The sequence below is a fragment of the Leuciscus leuciscus genome (assembly GCF_965113295.1).
Source record: "Leuciscus leuciscus genome assembly, chromosome: 12".
Taxonomy (NCBI): domain Eukaryota; kingdom Metazoa; phylum Chordata; class Actinopteri; order Cypriniformes; family Leuciscidae; genus Leuciscus; species Leuciscus leuciscus.
Genome location: NC_138736.1, coordinates 27,651,470 through 27,676,159, shown reverse-complemented (window position 1 = coordinate 27,676,159; position 24,690 = coordinate 27,651,470). Strand labels below are relative to the sequence as shown.

At 38.1% G+C, this 24,690-nt stretch overlaps 1 long non-coding RNA gene across 1 annotated transcript in view; it reads right to left on the bottom strand.

Moving 5' to 3' along the window:
* LOC309510808 overlaps nt 1-24,690 on the bottom strand; it is a 201,807-nt gene that overhangs the window by 164,354 nt on the left and 12,763 nt on the right. The window contains exon 2 of the long non-coding RNA XR_014210439.1: nt 21,739-21,815. This is a non-coding gene — a long non-coding RNA (uncharacterized lncRNA). The remainder of the gene's footprint in view (nt 1-21,738; nt 21,816-24,690) is intronic.

The window sequence follows — 24,690 nt, the reverse complement described above, 5'->3', positions numbered from 1 at the left end:
GAACGTACGTTCAGTACGAATACACGTACCGTTCCACCCCTAATAGGTACCGTATCGGATCATTTTTTTTCTCCCCTCCGATATCCGATCTAGCGTTTTGGGCCAGTATCGGCACGATACCGATGCCGTGGATCGGATCGGGACATCCCTAATCTTAAGCAAACAGTACGCAACTTAAAAAGTCAAGTTACCTTCATTTATTTAACCTTTTACAATACAGATTGTTTCAAAGCAGCTTTGCAGTGATAATAGGACATTAATTAAACAAAGATTGTTTAGGCTATACAGCAGCTCTAGAATAAAGCCTGAGAAAGCAAACTTTGAAATAGGTTTCAAAGTGCAAGTTTTTGAAAACGAGTTTTGAAAACGATACCGTTGTCATCTCCAAGCAAACTTCAAAAACGTGAATCTGTGAAAACAGTGACTTTTTTTTCATTCTGTCACCTGATGGAGTTTTGGTTCCTTGCCACTGTCGCCTTTGTCGACTTTGGCTTGCTTAGTTGGGAACACTTAATATTCAACAATATTATAGATCTGCCTGCATTGACAGCATTATGAGAACTGAACTGAGCTGGACAATGACATCACTGTTTTCTCCAGAGCGGCTATATATATGTATATATAAATGAACTAAATTAATAACTTTTTTACAACAAAAATGAACCATCACTGAACTGGACTATGACGTTATTTTCTTCTAGATCTGCTGTACAGCAGAAACAAAGCTGCATTGAAACAATCTGTATTGTAAAAAGCGCTATAAATAAAGGTGACTTGACTTGACATGCGTATTACAAGTTTATTCTATAGGCATGCACGTTTAAATGCGTATGTGCACGGGTGCATATTCTTTCTTTACAAAATGCAAATTACTTGTCTGGCATGCATAATACAGCATTTTTAGTCGTTTCCGCGTATCTGTGTGATCGGGAATCATTTTGATAACGTTTTTATTTGTACAGAAGAAAAAAGCAAACAATACACAAGCACCTAGAAATGCCCTTAGACACACCTTAGAAACTGAATGGAAACACTTTGGCAACCACCTACAATTCTTATTCTCTTCTGAAGATGTACATATCCGCTTGTGTTACACTTACAGTGGGCATATTAGTTTTGTGAAATTCATTAGGAATAATTTGCAGTTTTGACAGGGTCTATTAACGTCTGAACGTGAATGAAACATTACGTCTGGCTGCGTTTTCCGATTCATCTCCCTGGGCTTGTGAAACAATGCTGTTGAACTGTACCACATATACTGAGCGACAGAGTGAGAGAACTGGCTGTAAAAATATTCCTGGCACCATACATCACCAGCGCAAATTCCATAAGGACAATTTGCAGCTTATGTGGAAAAATAGGTTAGTTATGGAGGTAAGAGAGGTGAAGACAGCAGAAGAGAGAGAGAGAGAGAAAGAGGGATGGAAGAGGTGAATTTATAACGACCGAAGAGTTTGGCAATAACTCCTGCCGAGAGGCAGCTGTCTGGATGGCGACAGGACTGCTAGTGGACAGTGGCCACAGGAGGATAGCGACGCGTGAAAACCAAAGTAATGGTTAGCCCGTGCTAGCGTGTGTCATAGGTAATCAATGCGGGAGGGAAGTACAGGGTTACAGGGAAAATAAAATGGCCTGGTAGAGTTGCATCAGAGCTGACAGCTCTCCAATAAGAAGATGCTTGCTCCTCCCCTCCAACCCATAATCACGGTCCGATCCCATCCAGACCTCCTGGGGCACAGAAAGTGTTAGGCCTTCACTTTCTGACCTTTTGACTTTCATTCATCATCTTTCCTTCTATTCCTTCCTTTTTCCTGACTTGTTTTCCTCTTCATTTTCTAGTCTAAATGGACTCTTTACATATATGGTTCGCTGAAGCAGAAGTCGTCATAGTTGGGTAAACTTCTACGGTGATGAACGGAAAATACAACAAATATATAACTTTTGTGTTCACACTTTCGCCAACAGCAAAAGTTTCAATACTTTTCAATAAGTTTCTGATTTTCTATACAAAACATATTGAGTCGAGAGTTTGATTATGTTGGTCAGAATATAGAGAAAGATATCAAATTTGCCACCACTCTCTCAGCTGTTGTAATAGAAAGACTAGTTTTTTAGACTATTCTGTTATATAATGCCAAAGTAAGTTAACACAAAATATAAACTGCAAAAGAAAAAAAAATCAGTGAAATGTAGTGTAAAAAATAGGGTAGCAACGTTGTAGGTTTAACGGATTGTACTGAAATATACAGTTAAAAACAATTGGTAGCACTTTATTTTACAGTCCTGATCCCCCTGTACATACTATGTACTTATTAAAGTCATTTCAATAACTAGGTACAATCCCTGAACCTAACTTTAACCCAAGTACGTTATATTAACCAGTACTTTCTTAGGTAAGTACACTGTAAGTAAAAGTGCACGTACTGTAAAATAAAGTGCAACTCTTAATTACTCTAACGGATATAATGTAATATATACCTTACTGAAGTAGTAATAGCTCTTTTGTACCAAAAAGTCCAGGTGGTAATGAGAAAGCCACATGTAGAATTACAAGCAGCTTTTCCACAAGCTGAGGTAAATTTAAAAGAAAAACCATCAAATGTGTAGTGTCACACAGGGAATTCTGGGAATGTCAATTGATATTTTTTCATTGTAAATTATAAGATGACTTGGCGCGAGGGCGGGACAACCTGTCACTCACACGAGGTCAACCAATAGCAAACCACAACAATCCAATCAATTACCAATGGACAAAATCAAGTCCCGCCATAATTTTTTTTCTCATTCAAAAAGCCTTTTCACTCTGAAATACATCACAATAACTTCTGTTTCATGCTTACTTTATTAAATTTAACAGGTTTTTACTATATTCTTTTTTGCAGGCTTTTACCTGCAATATGATAATTTTTACAGTGAAATGTCCATTAAAAAAAAATTTATGTAAAAAAGGTCAATTAACATGCTATTCTAATCTGTCCTGACAAGACATCATACTTCCCTATACTCCTAATGCACTGCAGGCCCTCAGGGCCATCCTTTGTGGCCTAATCCACCTGGCGCATATGCAACAAAGAATCTTACAGAAGTCTCTAGCTCTCTTCCCTCTCTCTCTATTGATCTGGCTGGTGTGTAGAAGCTGGATCTCTTTACAGTGTGGTGCCAGACTGTTGGAGCCAGAGCTCTGGACGTCTGCTCTCACTAGGACTGATGACGACACCCTGAGGATCCTCTCCACATGGACCAGAAATAATAAAACCCTGCTCGCGCCCTCCATCACACTCTCAGCTGTCGATACATGTGCTGCACACGCTGAAATATGCGAGGACATCATGCCCGCACATGAGGAGACTGTGATGGTATTTATGTCATGTGGCTGGAATACAAAAAGCCTGTTTGTGAATGTCAGTTGCAAAATTGCTTTTTTGATGCTTCAATTTATAAATGAAAACACGTAAGAAGGCCTGAGATCAGTCAGAGGTTGCTCTAACCGATCATGTTATTCATCCCAGAGGGCTAAAATAAATCTGACTGAACAGATGAGACAGCTAATGACTGCAAAAGGGTTTGCCTTTTTTTTTAAATGTAAGAGTTTGCCATAATAATAAGATAATCAGTGTTGGGGAGTTAATAAAATACACTACTAATACTAACTATATTTTTTATAGTAGCTCAGAAGCAATTCAAATTTATTTTAATAAGTTTTGTTCAGACAGTTCATTTCAGTGAATTGCCACAAAAAAGATCCATTTGAAGAATATATATATACAATTTATATACACACTCACAGGCCACTTTATTAGGTACACCTTGCTAGTACCGGGTTTGACCCTCTTTTGCCTTCATAACTGCCTTAATTATTCGTGGCATACAGTAGATTCAACAAGGTGCTAGAATCATTCCTCCGAGATTTTGGTCCATATTGACATGATAGCATCACGCAGTTGCTGCAGATTTGTCAGCTGAACATTCATGATGTGAATCTCCCATTCCATCACATCCCAAAGGTCCTCTATTAGATTGAGATCTAGTGACTATGGAGGCTGGTTGAGTATTGTCATGTTCAAGAAACCAGTTTGAGATGATTTGAGCTCTGTGACATGGTGTGTTATCCTGCTGGAAATAGCCATCAGAAGATGGGTACACAGTGGTCATAAAGGGATGGACATGGTCAGCTATAATACTCAGGTAAACTTTGGCATTTAAACAATGCTCAGTTGGAACTATGGGGCTCAAAGTGTGTCAAGAAAACATCCCCCCTGAACCATTGATACAAGGCAGGATGGATAAAAGCGCTCATGTTGTTTACGCCAAAATCTTACCCGACCATCTGAATGTTGCAGCAGAAATCGAGACTCATCAGACCAGGCAACGTTTTTACAATCTTCTATTGTCCAATTTTGGTGACCCCATGCGAGTTATAGCCTCAGTTTCCTGTTCTTAGCTGAAAAGAGTGGCTTCTAGTGTGGTCTTCTGCTGCTGTAGTTCATCTGCTTCAAGGCTTGACGTGTTGTGCATTCAGAGATGCTCAGAGACCACAGTTGTAACAAGTGGTTATTTGAGTTAGTTACCTTTCTATCAGCTAGAACCAGTCTTTGTGCTTGCTGTTTAATAATTATTTGAAACTTAGTAAACTGGTAGCTCCAGTAGTAAAATGAAAAGATTTATCTTGAACTCTGTCTTGGAAACTATGTATAAACCTTAATTAAACAATTTAATAATCAATTAAAAATGAATTTATACCTGTATGATATTACGCTGTAGCCACATTGGACCAACAGTTTGGAAAATGGATGGTTGGATGATTCAGCTGCGGGTGCCATCTTCTGGTCAGACGAGGGAATTAATTTTGCGCGCAATTCTCACAGTGCATTATGGAATTTCTCACCGCAAACAAAAGTGTACAACCTATGTACATCGGTTGAACACTTGTTATTGCGGTGCATTGTGGGATTGAATGAGTGCACTAGATAACGTACACTATGGTTTCAGACACCACTACAAATGGCTGTCCCCTCAAATAATGCCCTATAGGGGGCGATATCAGACACAGCCCATGTCTACGTGCCTAAATGCATCGAGTTACTGCCATGTGGTTTGCTGATCAGATATTTCCGTTAACGAGTTGAACAGGTGTACCTAATAAAGTGGCCAGTGAGTGTAAATGAAGGTTATTTATAGGTATCTATGGTTCCATGAATATCAACATCCATGGAATCTTTCCATTGCACAACAGGTTATTTATAGTGGAAAAAAAATTCTTTAGCTTTTTTTTTTTTACGGTTCTTTTAAGAACTGTACACTGAAAGGTTCTTTGGGGAACCAAAAATGGTTCTACTATGGCATCACTGCGAAAACCGCCTATTGGAACCGTTATTTTTAAGAGTGCAAGCAACAACTTATATAGAAATCACTTTACAGGATTTTCACACAAGTGCCTAAAACTTTTCACAGTACTGTAGCTTTGCAGGTAGGTTTCTTCAAGCGTCTTGGAGACGTTGCCACAGTTCTTCTGCATTTAGTCTGTCTCAAGTTTTTTCAGTTTCTTTATGTAATCCCAGACGGACTCTCTCACTATGTTGAGCATACCGGCTGTTGTCAGACTCCTTGTGCATGCAAAACTCTCACTGGAGAGTTATAATTATTATAACTAATGATAAAAGGAATGTTTGTAAATGTAAACTGATATATCCTACTGACATGCTACAGTAAAGGATACAAATAACTGGCGTTTCCAGTACTGGAAAATACTAGTGCCTCAGACTTTTGCACAGTACTGTTAAAATGCTTGAAGTATTACTTTATAAAATACCTTACAAGATGTTTAGCTTCTAACTTGGCAAGCTACAATTTCAAAGTAGTTTTCCTAACACTGTTTTATACTAGAAATTTTATCATGTCTAATTTTCATTCATCTGTGAAATGATGGATGAAAAGCCCAGCCATGTTCATATTTAGATAAAAACTGAACTGCTATTTTCAACAAAAAAAAACTGCTCGACCTTGTGAATAAAGCGCCACAGCTGATCAGTGGTAAACTGAAGCGCTTCCTTTCAGAAGTCCTCTCATGACCATATGTGTGCAGTCCCTTCAGCAAACAAACAAAGAAACAAATGAAAGATCTGCACAGGGAACATTGCCATTTCTCTCCTCTTACGATGATGTAAAAGATCCTAAGGGATACTAGACCGTTGTCCGTTAACTACCTCTAGGCTATTCATTTCTAAGAGGAGCTAAATGGATTGTTTTTGAGCAAATAAATAAAACAGCTCCAAAAACCTCACATTAAAATCAATTTCAAGGTGCTTTATAAATTAATGCGCATTTCCTCGCTGACTTACAAAACTAAGAAAAAGAAAGAAAGAATATTTGATTCTTCAGTTTATGCAGAAAAACAGTTCAGAAGTGTCAAGTGTCAGAGTAATTAAAAAGAGAACTCTGGACCTCTCCTCGGGTGAGAATCGCTGAAGACATTAAGTTAACAAAAGCACGGGGCAAATAAGAGCCAAGGGAGAAGTGACAGTTATCTGCTAAATTCATAAATGTGGCTTTTTGTATAACGGTAATCATCATCCCTCATGCTGTCATTTTCCATTTTAATTGCTCGCCTCAGTGCTTTGGCTCAGGGAAGCCATTGGAACCCCACAGAGTGCAGTACAGAGCTAGAGAAAAGGAGAGAGAAAAAGAAAGAAAACATACAGGGCCCTGCAATCTGACTGCTCCAGTTTAGGTTACTGCCATGTGAGCGTCTGACAGGTTAATTTTTTGCAATTAGACTCTTCTGAGAGCAAGCGAAACAGGTGAGGTCTTCATCTATGCTTTTTTTTCGAGCATAAAAACCAACGGCAAATTACACTAATGACAAATATTCTGAACGCGGGCTATAAAGTTTGCCCAACAGGCGAGCGGCAATATCCGACATATAAGCTTGCATCTTGGACCGCTTTTCTAAACTCATAGCTTTCCTGCCACAGAACATGGACTCCTGATTATAGAGAAAAATGGGTGGGAGGAAGAAGAGCGTAGCGAAATGTAAAAGCATAACAGGATAAAAATCAAGTCACGAGGCTAAGCTAACATCGTGAGCAGCCCTTCTCATAGTCGCCATGTCGTATATTTTATAAGACATCAAAAAGAAGCCAGCGAGACTTCTTTAGATTTCATCCTAATCTCATGCTGTTATCTCTTTCCTCTTCGTCCAAAACCAGCTCATATTTCACCCACGGTATCTTGTTATTTCTATAATCTTGTTCCTGCCCATGATAGATTTCTTAGAGCAAAGCATTTATCATGAGGTTTCAGAAATGAACTTAAGTTTTGCTGTGTCTTAAGTGCGAGTTTGTGGGCTGAATTTAAGGGACAGTAATGTCATTGAAAAGTATTGGTGAGTTTTAGAGGTTTCTGCACTGTTGTGTTTGGAGGAGATGGGCTGTTAAAAAAGAGGGAGAGAGAGGAGCTTCAAAGTAGGACAAGAAAAACAACATTTCAACCGCTTGGTTCTTCATGCCCAGTCCATCAATATTACACCATGTTTGAGGAGGCTATTTCCATTAAAGTATCCCTATTGTAGTTTTTTTAATATTCCCTTTCATGCAGTGTTCAATATAGCTGTTTGTGAAAGTCGAAAGTGCACAATAAATAAAGTTATTGTCTCAAAACCGCCTAAACGGGCCGTCTGTAATTCTAATCCCACTGCATTATGGTCACACGGTCACTAGATAACACATTTGCATAATACCCACCTATATTCAACGTTGTGCGCTCGCGAACCATTTGACCCGCCCCTCAATTCGCAAAACGCTTGCTCTTGAAAGATGGGCCAGTACCCAGTTTATTTGGACCAGCTTGCTCCTCAGAATCACAACCTCTAAGTATGATTAATTATTGATGTATATATTTTGTACTGGGTGTTCAAAATACGTAGTTTTGTGTTTTATATTGTGTAGGTCTCGGGCTAACCAGCTAGCTCACGTTATTATTAATCAGCTCTGGGCCCACTGTTACCTAAAACTGTTTATTAATGCAGATTGTCTGTCGTGCTTACTGCTTTGAGTAATGATGAAGGATTGAGCAAGATTTGTTTTACAAACTTTAACGTTACATTAATAACGTTAATGTACATAGCATACACGTATGCGCCATTATTGATACAGATCCCGCATGTGCACCACAATAAATTAGAAATATACACAAAAATATACACTTGTTAATGCTGATGGTGAGGAATTACAGTTGCAACATCTCATAATGTATGTCAAGCTGAGTAGCGTATCACTGAGAAACGTCCTGCACAAGTCGTCCTTGCGATTGCGGTTTGGATCGAATAACTGTTCATCCAGTGTTTCATCATGGGACTCGCGGTCGGATTGATATGGTAAAATCTATGCCATCGTTACTGTCTTTGAAGTTCACTTATGGTGATGGGCATTTCGTTTCTGACACGCTCCGTAAATGGTAGACCAGTCAGAACAGACTGGGCCATCTGACCAATCAGAGAAAAGTAGGCTTGTGGAAAGGAGAGATTTAGAAAGACTGAATCATCTGACGAGTCATTCGAGGATCATTGAAAAATTTGGTGATGTGCAATGTATTTTATGAGAAAATTAAAGTGTTTTTTTTTACCTTTGATGCATGTAAACCTGTTGTAAGAGACCTCCAAAACAAAATTAGGAACCTTTAAAATAGCATAATAGGGGCACTTTAAAAAACCTTTTCCATATTAAATGTCCATGGACTTTTTTATCAACATCATGATGAATTTTAAAAAAGCATAGTGATTAAAACAGTGAAAATTCTCTGTGAAAAGTGAAAATAATTGGCTTTGGTAACTGAAAACTTTTATAACATAACAGTTATAAAAGAATTAGCAAATCGCTGTTTCAAACAGTTCAGTGTGAAGAAAAAATCATAAATATGCATTAGCTAAAGTAACATTTGCTCATTCGGTTAGATGAAAAGCTGCTAAACGGGGGCTAACCATATCAGGATTATTTTGTACAGAATTGATTAATCTAGGTTAATTTATAAACATGCTATTGTTTATTGGTATTATTAATTCATGTTAATAATATATATATAAAACATTTATAAACACTACACACACACACACACACACACATATATATATATATATGAGTGTGTGTGTGTGTGTGTGTGTGTGTGTGTGTGTGTGTGTGTGTGTGTGTGTGTGTGTGTGTGTGTGTGTGTGTGTGTGTGTGTGTTTACTTTTAACAAGGACACATGATTAAACTGATCAAATGTGAAAGTAGACATTTTTAATCTTAAGTAAAAAATAAATTAAGTTCTTTTGAACTTTCAATTTATCAAAGAATAGCAGTTTCCACAAAAAAAAAAATTAAGCAGCACAAATGTTTTCAACATTGATAATAATAATTATAATCTTGAGCTCCAAATCATCATATAAGGCATGTAAGACTGATTTCTGAAAGATCATGTGACATTGAAGACTGGAGAAGGCTGATGCTGAAAATTCAGCTTTGCATCACAGGAATATTATATTTTTATTTGGATTGTATAAATTTCACAGTTTTACTGTTTTTACGGTATTTTTGATCAAGCAAGTACAATTAATCATTGATAAATAATCAAAAAAGGTGACAGAGCCATTTACTTCCATAGTAGGAAAAAAATATGGAAGTCAATGGCTACCTTCACCTGTCTGGTTACCAACATTCTTTAAAATATTTTCTTTTGTGTTTAACCGGAGAAAGAAATTGTACAGGTTTGGAAAAACTTGAGGGATAGTGATGACAAAATTTTCGTTTTTATGTTAACTATCCCTTTAAATGTACTAAGCATACATAGAACCCTATTGTAAAGTGTTTCCAACAAAGCCTAAAATATAATTATTACTGGCCAAAAAAATGCAATCTGTGCCTAAGTGTAGCATGTCACAACGCAGGACATCAACTTCCCAAAAGTATTTCAAAACTACACTAATCTATCCAGCTTTATAACAGCAATGTCAATGTGGGGCCAGTGTCTCTCTCTCTCTCTCTCTCTCTCTGCTGGAGTGTTTTTATCAGAGGGTCTGTTTTAAATGTTGCTGACAGCTTCTGCCTCCTTCTCAGTGTAATTATAGGCAGAGGAAGGCTGGGGCTGAGGCAGGGCTGGATGTAGCCAGGCCTGTGTAATGGGGATAATTAACTTACCCTCATCACCCCACTTCAAAGGCCTGCTACAGAAAGAGAGAGAGAGAGAGAGAGAGAGAGAGAGAGAGAGAGAGAGAGAGATAGAGAGAGAGAGAGAGAGAGAGAGAGAGAGAGAGAGAGAGAGAGAGACAGTTAGAGGTGGATTGTATCAGATGCTCCGAGTAGGGCTGGGGGTCTCCTGGCCCCCTGAAGCCCCCTGGTGTCTAGGAAAAACCGATATATTAGACAAATGAAGGTGCCGCCCATGAGCATACACAAAGTTGACACGGCAGTCAGCATATCCAAAGACACACAATAGCATGAAGGAACAAGTCCCTTCCCTTTTCTTCCTCCTAAGAGGCAGGTAATTGCTGTTGTTAACACCGTCTTTGCTTTTCCTACAGCTGTGTTTCTAGAGAGAAAAGACCTCTGACAGTGCCGACTTTAAATGCAAATACTTTCCTCGCACTTTCACCCTTACTTCGTACATTTTTACATTGCTCAATCTATTACGAGCACAGATTAACATAAGGCTTTAGGTACCTCATGATTGATTCAATCTGATTTCGATTTAAGGAGTCAAGATTCGATTCCACAACGATTCTCGTTGCATCTCAGTTTCTCAGCACAAATCATTGGTGAGTTCAGGTTGCTCGTAAGATTGTGCATAAAAGCCAGAATTTAAAATGCCTTCGGTGACCCGCCAAATTAAATATAATAAGCAGTTATGATAATATCAGAGGCAGCATTGCAGCTTTTGTTCTGTGTAAATGAAAAATCGCATTTGAGTGACCTGATGTCTTTGTGAATCCACTACCAATCAAAAGTTTTGGGTCAGGAAATTCTTTTATTTATTTATTTTTTTAAAGAAATTAATACTTTTATTCAGCAAAGACACGTTAAATTGACAGTAAAGACTTTCACTTTTTCAACATTGAGAGTAAGGAAGGAATGACTAAAAGTTTAGCTTTTTTTTATTTAATTTATATTATAAATATATTACAATATAAAAACAAGGTATTTAAAACTGAAAACTGGAACAATGGCTGTTGTTTCAACTTTACATTACAGGAATAGTTTTTTACTGTTTTATTGTATTTTTATAATATAAATGTTTTCTTCTGAATGAAAGTGTACATTTATGTCCATCAAATATGCATAGCACATTGCATGGTATTTATCTTGTATTCATCGCATGCTTTTTTCCTCAGTGTGCTTTTTAATGCAATCATGAGCAAATCTAATTTTTGATTATGAATACTTGTCGATCTATTCAGATTCATTAGAGAAAGAATCGTAATGCATCGGAGAAACAATTCCCCCACCCCTAGTAAACATGCACCTGGTTTCTTCTAATATTAAATCAGCTGACATGCTTAAAAATAAATCACACCAACGATTTTTTTGTTGTTGGAATATTCTATCATACAGTTCATGCACAGACCCGTAAATAAAAGCACCTATTTTCTGACACTAACTTAACACCTCTCTCTGAACATGCATGTTTGTGTGTGTAGTTACAAAACCCTGGGGGAATCAGAGGTGAAATGTAGACGCTTTGGGCATGAGTGCAATTCTGTACTCTTTGCCACATCTACTGCTCAGTGTAAGGAGAGAAGCAAATGTTCAGTGGAAAAAGAAATAAGAAACAAGGGGGAAAGCCCTCCACCAGGCTGGACTGAAAAATCAAAGGAGGCATCAGACACAAAACCGGAGCCTTGTGAAGGCCTTAATTGCCAGAGGAATAACACTGGCTGAAATGTTATTACAAGCCTGGTGTTGATTTAAGACCCCGGTTATTATGGGCCAGCCTGGGTGGAGGTCTGTGTCTCTGACCCCCCCGGTGCTTTCATATAATGTCACCATGCATTTAAACTGAAAGAACCATGAGACCTTGGTCCTTCCTTATTCTTCTGCACTAAATGAGAGGGGACCATCAATTTGCCACCCCTGTCATGAGACTAACCACCGTGCCACCATCGCCATGCCAACAGATGCTGATTATGACATCACACAAATAGCAGTGACACCAATGGGACTAGTGTCCCAATACGTAAAACAAGCCAGATAGAGGCTACTTTGTCCAAACACATCTATTTTTTCACGAGTTCATCGTGTCATTTGGCCTTAAAACACTTTTAAAGGTGCAGAGCCTTTTTCAGAGTTAAAAACATGACCAGCTGAATACTACTTACTTTATTTTATTAACCCTGCTTAAGAAATTAAGAATGGCTGGCTGCAAATAACACAATCAACAGCAATGATAAAAGAAAACTGCATGCATGATATTAATAAATGAATGTCGTTTCAAATAGTTATAGACAGATGCATAAGAACGAGAAGCACCTTATCAGTCTGGGTCATGAATATTAAGAACCTCATGTAAAATTCGTCAAGCAATAGCCATTTTAGGATTACGGCTATTTTGTCGGGAGTTCTTCATGTCAATAGGGGCTTTCGCACTAGAGGAACCTTTTCATAGTTCCTATAACTATTGCCGAAAGTACCCGGATGTCGGCGCGTTCGCACCGCAGGAACTAGGAACGATTTTAGTTCTAGGAACTCTTTTGGAGGAACTAATTTAGCTCCTACTTCAGAGTAGGGTCTAAACCAGCACTATAGGAACTATCCGTGATAGTGCACTATAGTGTATGCGGATTGGCCAAACGCACGCAAAACACCAGCACCCGCCACTTTTAAAAAGCTATGTAAACACACAGATTATTAAAAGTCACAACAACAAGCAGGGCTTACGTCACTTCAGAGTTCATACTGGCGGTGCGAATGCAACAGGAAAACGTTCCTATGGGAGCCATTAGTTCTCAGGGAACCACCCAGGTGGTTAGTTCCTAGAACTAAGTTCCTAGAACTATCCGGTGAGAAAACCCCTAATGCAGTTTGTTTGGTCATAAAACTGAAGTCAGTCATAAAAACATTCTTAAAGGTGCAGTGCATCATTTTTCAATTGTAAAACTAACAATAAGTAATGGCGCTTTTCCACTACACAGTACCAGCTCGCCTCGGCTTGACTCGACTCGACTTTGTTTGGTTTTCCACTGTGTAAAAGTTGTACCTGTACCTGCTTCCAGGTACTTTTTTTCGTATCACCTCCAGCGAGGTGAGGCGATACTAAAATGTGACGTGAAAACACGGCAGACTGCTGATTGGTCAGAGAGAATTGTCACTAGTATTCACTGCGTCATCATTGCACGCGCTAGACGGAGTATCCTGAATAAAAAACAGCAAAAACAAAAACAAAACCATCCAAAAACAACATACACTCGATTTCCTCCATTGTCCTGTGTGTGTGGGTAGCGGGTGTGTGTGGCGTAGAAGAAGTCACGGCAGTTTCCTGCGGCGTTGCTATGACGACCAGGTACTATTGTGGAGGTACTATCTGTAATGGAAAACGGAGCGAAAAGCGAGCCGAGACGAGGCGAGGCGAGGCGAGTCGAGTCGAGTTGAGTTGGTACTGGTAATGGAAAAGCACCATAAGTGTATTCCCAAGAAAAGTGCACAAACTGACATAATATTGATTTATCCAATGGACCCTTTTCACATTTCCAAGGTTCTCAGAAGCGGAAGTTGTCATAGTTGGGTAAACTTCTATAGAGGTAAATGGAAACTAGCACAAATATAATTTTTTCATTTCAATTTGATCCAATATCAAAAAAAATTATCTACACAGTGTTTCTAAGGAGGATAAAAATACTGATAGCTTTATTACAGTGGCCAGAACAGAAAAAAGATTACAGTCTGTGAATTAGTGTGAGTTGGGGGCGGAGTTATCTGGCTTTCTGACCAATAGCAGACAGGGAAACTTGTTTAAAAACAATCATTCATTTTGAAAACTCGTTTGATGCCACTAGTGGCACAAAATAACATATTTTACTTTTAAATATCTAAATATGTCTAAAATTTTTGTATCCTTCTCTTAAGCCCCTTATATTTCCACTCAACTTAATCCCCGAAGAAGAAGTACACAGAGCGGGAAAAGGGGTAGTTTGGCTTACAGAGTGGAAATGGTTGAACAGAGAAGAGGGGTAGACGGAGAAAATAAGGATCAGAGGAAGGGGTAAAAGAGAATAGAGGGAGGGGTATTGCGGTACAGGAGCGGTGTGACGGTAGTGACACTCTGCAAATCGTGTTAGACAGGGCAGGGCTCGGCTGAGCTGCAGCAGTGTGACGTGGGCTGATGCACCATGCCTGCCTTCGTTACTCTCGCCAGTGTGCCTGCATCTGTGCACTCTTTACCACAATGCATCCAGCAGCCAATCACTTCTTCCACTCTAATTAACAGCCATGTAAATCCACACCCCGGCCGTCCGAGTGCACACCGACAGCCCGCGCAGGAGGGGTGCGGGAGAGGTCGAGGCATGGGGGCAGGGTGCCGTCCCAACCAAAACGCCATCTAATCCGAACCTGTGTTTGTATCGGGGCGAGACCTCGACCCTACGGCCCCCCGCCTCTTCTCCCGTTCTCCTCCCTCCAAAGAGTCTCTCACATTCAGTGTGCCACCAGCTCCAGCCTTCAGCTCCCATCATGCTCATTGCTCCAGAGAAGGTCAGTGGGGTGGCGTCTGATTGGCCGAGATTCAGATATCCATGGCATATGGGAAGCGTGACACACCTGAAGTGACAGGGCACGTCCTCTCGGCAGACACTGGGGCAGGAGGAATAAACAGATGAATGCATAAAAAGAGAGAAGAACAGAACACACCCATCAGCCCGATTGCACGTCAACCACTGTTGGGCGGAAACACAGCTGGCCAAGTCATGGTAAGTTGAAGAAACGTTGTCTCAACGCATCTTAACACACCTTCACTCCTCACACAGAACTTATGTGCCACATGTCAACTCTCTGGAGGCTTAAGCCCCTCTGAATGCTTCGGTGTGTGTGTGTGTGTGTGTGTGTGTGTGTGTGTGTGTGTGTGCGTGTGTGTGTGTGTGTGTGTGTGTGTGTGTGTGTGTGTGTGGGTGTGTGTGTGTGTGTGTGTGTGTGTGTGTGTGTGTGTGTGTGTGTGTGTGTGTGTGTGTGTGTGTGTGTGTGTGTGTGTGTGTGTGTGTGTGTGCGCACCAGAGGAGGGGTAAAGGAGAAGAGCGGAAAACACTTCTGAACAGATGCTTGAGATTTGTTTTTATATTTAAAGTAATGTTAGTACCATTCAAAAGTTTGGGGTCAGTAAGATTTTAATAAAAAAAAGAAAAAAAGAAATTCGTAGTTTATTCAGCAAGAACACAAACTAAATAAAAGCGACTTTTAAATTGTAAAAAAATTAAATTAAATTAAATAAATGCTGTTCTTCTTAAACTTTATATTCATCAAAGAATCCTGAAAAAAAGTATACAATTTTCCATAAAAATGTTTAGCTCTTAATTAAACCCTTTTCAACATTGATCATAACAAAAAATTATTCTTGAGTACCAAATCATCAAGTGACACTAAAGACTGGAGTAATAGCTGCTGAAAATTCTAAGCAATTTTTAAATATATTACTTTTAATCAAATTAATGCAGTCTTGGAGACCATATGAAACTTCTTTCAAAAATGTTTTTTAACAAAACTCTTATAGACCCCAAACTTTTTAATGCTAGTGAATAGGGGTGTAACGATGCCCTCATGTCACGATTCGATATATATAAAATATTGGACTCACAATACGATATTATTGCGATACTTCAAGACATATGGTAAAAGGTTAACATAAAATGTACTGTTGATTAAAATGCTAAATTTGGTATTGCATTGAAGAGGCTTAGACTTGGTGCTGGTAACCCAATGCACAGGACAATAGTGACACCAGAATAAAAACATTCATGATTCTGAAGCTGAAAATACTGAATTATTTAAGACAAATATGCTTGCACTCTGTCACTGACTAGATATATTTAAAATAATGCCACTTATTACTGGTAACATGAGATATTTGGCATTATCAGGACCCACAAATATTTCCCCATTGCATTATTATACATTAAACTACTATAATGTTGAATATAATGTAATGTAGTACTGACACTAAAACTCTGTGAACTTGAATTTTTACAGAGTTCCACAATACAGATTGTCACTATCCAGGATACATATTGTTGCATTTTGTATTGCGATATAGTGTGACATTATATATTGTTACACCCCATTAGTATATTTAAAGGGATGTCTCCTGGCTACTATGATTTGTGAATCAGAATAGAAATACACTACCATTCAAAAGTTTGGACACAACTGACTGAATTTATGCTTATCTTCAAAATCAGGCTCATGCAAAAAAGTCTCATTTAATAATTTTTCATAACAAATGATATTATCAGCACAATAATTAGAATGAAATTTTGAACTGAAGAATTGACATGAATTTCCAAAAATATTAGTATATTGTTTAACACCAAAACTCAAATGCTCAGTATCACAAATGTGCTTACCTTTAATTAGTATACAACAAATGTTTTGTCATTTAAAATATTTGTTAAATATATATATATTAAAAATAAGAAATATTTTATCTTAATATAACATACATTTTGTTTAAAATGTTTAAAAATCCTAAAACTTTTTCAAAGTTTATTTCCAGATTTAAGCGGAATTTTAAAAAGAAAAAGGACAAAAAAGTAAATTAATTGCATTTGCTAAATGACTAAATGTAAATTATTTGGCTGTTATTTTTTTCATTAACAGCTCCAAACAATGCTAATCACTGGTAGCATACAAACTCTGTAGCGAATGTGAAATTTATTGTGAGACTTCTGGGATACAGCACATAGCATAAACAGTGTTTTCAATAACCATAAACAATGTAACAAATGCCCCAAATGTGCCGAATTGCTTTGACACGTTCAGTCTTTGGTCATTCAGTCCATGAAGCTGATGTCTTGTTTGTTGTGATGAGGTCTTAAATCGCATGGCAACTAATTTGTACACACTGTTGTTATTTCGGTAATAATGAATCAGAACTTGCACTTGTACAGTTCCCTGTGCTACAAACTATAAACTGCTTTCTTTCATACCCTCTCATGGACAGATTCAAAACTAAGGGATAGTATTACTAATAAAATCAGTTATTTTAGACCTCTTACTGGTTTATGGGCTTATCATTGTGCCAGAATTAACAACAGTTTTTGAATGTGTGCTAAAATCAACCTCAAGCATATTAAAAGCCTGACATGCCAATCCATCAAACCAACAGCATATCAATCTAAACTTATACAAGAGTGGGGTAAGTTGGGTCAATTCATACATTCTGAATATTAAACTAATTCATGAAAATGCAAGTAATGTGGATCAAAATAAGACTTTAGAACGGAACTGTGCAGGAATAAATAGTTTTCCCTCATATTTTTATTTACAATGTAAATTGTTCACATAATGACCCAGTTTACCCTCTTGACATGACACAGCTTACCCTTAAAGTGGGGATCTTTTGATCACATTTCCACACCCCTTGTTTCAGACTCTTTTTTTATAATTTCCAGACAACTTCAGCGAAAGAGGCATAGTATACGAACAAAAAAAAGACAGCATCCAGGCAGCAAGTGTGAAGTTAAATGCGAAGAGGAAGCCACAGTCACACAGAATGACAGCACCAGCCCTTGAGTTGGAAAACCTGTTCCTGCGCTTTAGATCAAACCAAATCCATCATTTTTCCACGAGAGGAGCGCACAGCATCCGCTCACCCCCCTGCTATGACACACCAGCCACCAGGCAGCTCTATCAGTCCCTGATGTGGACAGACAGCCACAGAAAAAGGCCCTGAAAACACCCCTAGCACACTGTCACTTCTCCCAGCCTCATGTGTTCAACTAGAGCGATATGACGCCTTCTGTCCCTCTGTCTGCTCTTCTTCTCTACTCTTTGTTTTCTCTTTTTCCTTTTCCCTTCACTCAAGCTTCTGGGGTCAACTAGTTCTGCTTTTGCTTCAGGTTTTATTGTATTGATCGAGCCACCAGTGAACAATGACTGAAGTAAGAGGAGTGTAACTATGTTGGTCTAAAAGATGTTGCTTTAATGTTTAAAGTGTTGTCATTCAAAGACATTTGGGTCATTCTACAAAACGGATGCCATTTGAGACCCTCATTTGCATATGCAAATTGAACAAAGAATAGATTGTGTCAGCTACTACTGTGTATGAATATAGACATTTAAAAAAAAACATTAAAAAAAAATCTATGTTTTATTGTTTTTTATTCTTGCTATATTAGCAAATGTGCCACATTTTCATAAATAAAACACTGAAAACATATACAGTATATGTATAACTAATTATTTAAGTGATTATATATAAAATGCTAAATTGCAACAATTATTACTAAATAAATTAAAACAGTAATTTATCAAATATTATATAAATATTTATTTATTCATCCATTCATTAAATAGGCTATTTAGCTTTATATTTCTATAATAATTATAATAAACAATAAAATCTTAATGTTTACCTCATTACTATGGTTTAAACTAGCTGGCATGATTATTATGTAATATTAAAACATTAAAACCTTAATGTTAGGCCTATTATCTAAAAAAAAATAAACTAGCTTGCAATGTCAAATTAAACTGCAAAACCTAATTATATCCAAAATATTTTCAAATGAATTAATTTAGAATTATGTGGCACAATGAATTTATTAACACTTTTGCAAAATCAGTCTGAAATAATACACAGAAATGTACTTTAAAAACAATTGATCAATCTAGACAAGGCAGCAGTTTCCCATAATGCACCATTTGTGAGTGTGCTTTTGTGTTGTTATTTAATTTATTCTTTGACACGAGGGTTCAAGCACCAACTCATGTAAAACAACACAAAACAAAACATTTGGTTTCAACACATAGATGCTAGTTTTAAAACGCCACAGAGCAAAGAACAGGTGAATGCAGAAAAAAAATAAGCAAATTGTCACATTATTTAAAGTGAGTGTAAAAATGTTGTGCAGCCTGCAACCAATACAGATTCATCACTGACGGCGTGAAAAAATACTCTCTTCAGCACATTTTAGGGCACGTGGCATAAAGTGTGTTAAAACAGAAAACTACGCTTGGAAATGCTTGAAAGCGTATTGGATCACTGGCTTCCATTATTACCGTGACTTGCAGAAGTGGCACAAGCAGCTGAAATAAGCTACTTCAATTCTTTCACAAACTCTCTCTCTCTCTTTCTTTAGCTTCAGAGATAATAACATTGTTGGAGACAGAAGGAGAAAACTAGGCTACAAAACTCTAAACGAAAGTGTAACAGCATTATCAAAGCACAATCCCACAAAAAAAATCTAAGCGAAAGGAGAGAAAAAAACCTGTCACGCGTCACGTGTAATCATTTTCAAACAGAACACAAAATTGTTCTCATCTTTTTCCCGAAGCACTGAATAAACGTCACCTAAAACGCAGTAAAAATCACGAAGTGCAAAATATAAAGACCAATTATGAATAATTACGTCTTTTCATTTCCAGCGTGATGAAATAAGTTGATTGCTTTTCAGACAGGTCTGGTCTAGCTCAAAAGAGACAGCACGTCTGCGGCCAGTTAGCATGGCGTACGACAGCGCCGGATCCCTCGCAGTGACGGAATCGGAGCTGTTGGCCATAAATCACGTTACCGTCATATTGGGAGGAAATGACAATATGGCGGGGAAAACAACCATTCGGTGTGACCCACATTAGAGAGATAAAATAAAATCATGACTACCACTCTCAGCACAAGCATGTTACATACTGTCTGGCATAAGACTGATTAAAATGGATAGAGTGGCCAGTCACGCGAAAAGCTTTGCAAAAAATATCTTGCAATTGCAATACAAAGGTATAATATAATAAATTCAACCAACCTGGACTGTTTTCTGGAGAAACATAGGACCCTGACAATCAAAATTGACTCTACAGTTTGACATTCGCCACATTCTCATCCACCTGACAAAAGAAACCACAGTTTTTTCTGCTGTCAGGTCAGCCATTATAGGGTATGACAAGGGCAACTGGTCCAGATTGGGCCGATTGGACCTCTGAGAATGTGTGTGGGTGTCTGGTTAAAGTCACAGCCATCTGGGAATAATCTCAGGTATGTGACACACTATGTTTGTGACACACAGTGAACCATTTTAATCACATGATAATGATAATGGATTTGATTAACAGAAGCCATTAGAAAATGTATAACATGTTAATTTATTTGCATAATCTGGTTATTATCCCGCATATTATGTTATTAAATATGGGAATGTATTTCATAATAATGGCAGCAACAGGGACATAAAAATTCAAAAAAGTACATTTGCATTTAAGTGCAATTGCATTTCATTGAGGTATTAGTCTCACGCAGTCAGATTTTAGACTACGCAAAAAGCCTGATACATTTTTGACCAACAATTCCTCATTTAGACAGAAAAACAAAGTGCTCATTATGTCTAATCAGTACCTTGTAAACACAAATTTATTTCCAGAACTGATTATAAAAGAATTGCACCTGTGTGCAATATCAAGGGTTGGGGTCCTTAAGAGGGTACCAGAGGTAAAAAAGTTATATATATATATATAGTAATAATAAATCACGTGTCACATGATCCTTTAGAAATCCCTCTAATGTGTTGATTTGGTGCTCAAGAAACAATATTTTTTACAGTATTTATTAATCTAGGTTAATTTATAAATATGATATTGTTTATTGTTATTATTAATTCATGTTAATAATATATATATATATATATATATATATATATACATATCTTACTGACCTCAAACTTCATAAACAACATGCCTTCATAATATCACACTTACTTTTTGTAAATCAGCATTTAAAAAGTCTTGAAGAGTGGCCTTTACAAGGGCATCGTCATATTTGAGGGACATACAGTAGGTATCAAAAAGCTTGAAAGCCCCTGTCAAAAAGTCAGTGGACAGTGAGCAGCTATCCAGGTATAAATGTAGTGTGTAATATTTTTAATGTCCCGAATTCAATGACTATGACTTTACTATAGAGGCACTACAGCTCTTGAATATGGCCATACCACTGCTGCTATAAAGTAAACACAACAGACACACCAGATTTGAATCTGTGAGTTGAGATCATCCCTACAATTAATCAGCAGCACCGCAGCGTCGCTCAGTTCTCTGTGTTCTGTCTGTAAACACACTCACTTACGTTCTCACTTGAGGCATGTAGTGTGATGACATAAACACACACGGTAGTCGGCCCGCACCATCAAACAGCGGGGGAAAGAGCCACAGGACGCAGAGCAAAAAAAACTGAAAAACAGGTCAGGCACCCCTCTCACACTGGCAATCATAACAAGAGGCCCTCCACGGTCTCTCAGCATCTGTCTGTCTCCGGCCGCCTCCCCGCAAATGTAGACGTTACAACTAAACTACAGTTCCAATTCACCTGCCTGTTTGATGCTCCGCTCTCACACATGACAACACATTGATTTTACTTCTGCCGCCGCGCCGACGTCCGCCTGAAGAAATCCATTAGGCCGACACTTCTCGTTTCCCATGACTGACAGGGTGACAGGCCAATGCTTTCCACCCGTGTACATTTGACGGACAGCTCGACACTTAAACAAGCCCTCAAGTTGCTATAATAGTTTAAAACACTTTCAATTACCTGAGTCAAACAAATTCAGCCGGCCATGCGCTTGGCTGCATCTCTGCAGGCTCACCGGTCCCGGAGCCATTCAGAACCTGAGTGAAGAGATATAAAGGGTTGAGCGGGGCCGTACCCACGAGCAGCAGCTATATTTACCACTATCATATACTGGGAAATGTTGTTTTACATTTTTATAAACTTTACAGTGCCGCACATTCGTCCTGCACTGGTTATTGTGGGGAGTTTATTGATTTAGGATTGTTGTTGTAACTGTATTATACTTTAAAACAATCAAACCCATCATACTTTAATGCAAAAGAGGCTGCTTTTGCAGTCTAGGCCGGAGCGAGAGAGAGAGAGAATTGCTTACATTACACCAAAGCAGTGCGAAAATTAAGGTCAGAGACATAAACAGCTCATAATAGTAATGCCACCAAATAATGATGTGCTGCATAATTTAGCCAACAACAAACGATTCCTCTCAAGGAGGCACTTCATATTTTTCTGTTTTCTGTCATTTCATTTCTAAACAAAACTGTGAATGTCCTTAATGACCAAGGTCATCTCCCTGTAGGAATACCGGAGACAGGTTTTTAAGCTGGGTTGCTGGGCTTTCCTGTGTATTTTTATCCTGGCAGAAACTGGTGAAAACGCAGCCTTGTCATAATCATTTAGCCAACAGCTAGCATACTAATAAAACCCTGCGAGGAAATGAATTAAAATAAGTACTTGATTAAGGGGACGTGCGTAGCTGAGGGTTTTTATATTTGGATGCGCAAATATTCATGGATGTGATGGCCGTCCTCTATTTCTTTGACAAAAAGGGTCACCGTCGACTGTCTTGAAGTTGCGTATTTGTACTTTTTTAGACATACTCTCAGAAATAGATTTAAATAGAAAAAAAAAGGTAAAGGAAACCAACTAGCGACGTAATGGAATGTGAATCATTTCTTCAAAAACTTTTTGAGGAACTGCACCCGCAGTCTAATACAAAACAAAACAAACCCAGTTTTTCTTGAACAAAACCATTAGTTCATGCCGTCTACACAATTATATGGGAAATATATTTGCGCTGGACGTAAACAAACTGAATTACGTATTTTCCAAAAAAGATCAAACTAAACTGAAAATGTTCCCTGTGCGACTTGCAGACTCTCTCTCTCTCTCTCTCTCTCTCTCTGAACATCTACATCCCTTCATTTAAAAAGAAAAAAGAAAAAAAAGAGCGATAGCTTGAGGGAAATGAAGCAGTGAATGTTATAGTGTGCTATGGGCCCTGATGGCCTCAGTAAATGACATGGGCTGCTCAGTGGTGTGTGTTCTCCTCTCCCATCCCTGATGTAATGACCCGTCCACACTAATGCCTCCACAGGGCACTATGAGTACCTCCATCCCCCACCTGCACCTCTATAACTACCCCCCACCTACTGTGTGCAGGAGCGGCTCCCACCGTCTCTACCGCTGGATGATTTCATTATGAGTAACTTTGAAATTCAGTGCTGAGTGTTTCTCCATAAATTCAAATTATCCCCATTGAAATTATTTGGGGAAAGTTACACTTCTGAATGCAAATATTCCGTTTTATGTTCTCCTTGTCCTCAGGTAAGTGGCATACTGATTTATATACTGTTTCCCGAGAAGAAAAAAACCACAAGTAACAAGAATGTACAAGTTAGATTGGTGACAAAAAGTGTACTGCTGCTGTATTTGATTTCATTTTGGTCTGTTAATGTAATATATGCGAATGTTGATGTACGATAAGAACAACATGAACTTTTAAAGACGCAGCCGTCTTGTTTTTCTGGCCTCTTAGTAATATTCATTAACTTTTATTTATACTTCGTAGCCTAACTGTTTACAACCTAAGCATGCAAAATAGGTATGGGGATCAAAAACCAAATCAGAATCAGATGCCAGTGTAACATTGGCACATATTTCCCCTCACTTTTAAGAGGTCGTCCACCAATAGCTGTCAGCCTGTTCGCCCAGAAATATTAGACGCCAATTATCAAAACAGTGATGTCACACTCTCTTTCATCCTTGACGTTTTCAAGCTGAGGAAAAAGGAATATATGAGTGCAGGGGATGTGAAAGAGGGCCAAGGGCTGTAAAAACCAGGGGAAAACATCTTCCAGAGTCCATGTTTCTCACACTCTTTCCCTTCAACTTGCGTGGTACCGTGGCGTAACACTGCACAGATATACAATTATCATTACATTTCATTATATCATTGTGAACATTTTGAAATTTGAGGAGGAAGAGCAATGGCAGGTATAGAGAAATATACCAGATCCACTTTCACACTTTCACACATAAGCTGCTTCTTCACTCATACACACACTTTGGCTAAAAGACAACCAATAAGATACGTTATAAAATTACAATTAACACCCCTTCTCTTTTACTATATATGTGCCTATATATATAATATCACTGAAAAAAAAAATATCCCTGCTTAGTGAGTCAGTCTATAACTGAGTGGTGGATTCAGAAAAGTATTCTTAAGACTGATTCAAACCATTAACTTGTCTTTTTGAATGATTTGTTAAAAGAGCCGGCTCATACAAGTCATTTGTTAGGGAATCAGACCTCAGTAGTTGTCCTGTATGTTTTTAATTTGCTGAAAAGAACCAGCTCACAAAAAAAGTAATTTGTTCATGAGTCGGACTAGAATGGACACGTTAAACAGTATGTTGTTTATGCATACAGTACAGCCCATGAAGACAATTCAGTAGAAAGACGTTTCTTGCTAACATGATTTAGGTGAAGGAAACAGTGCTATAAATATGAACCCCATGCCTAGAACAAAACTTTTTTTCAATTAAATAATAATAACAAGTGTCCTCTATTTAAATATTTCACAATATTATTGTTTTTACTGTATCTTCAATCAAATAAATGCATTCTAATCAAATACATGCAAATAAACGCAAAAAAGCATTTTTAAAAATCTTACCAACCCCAAACCCA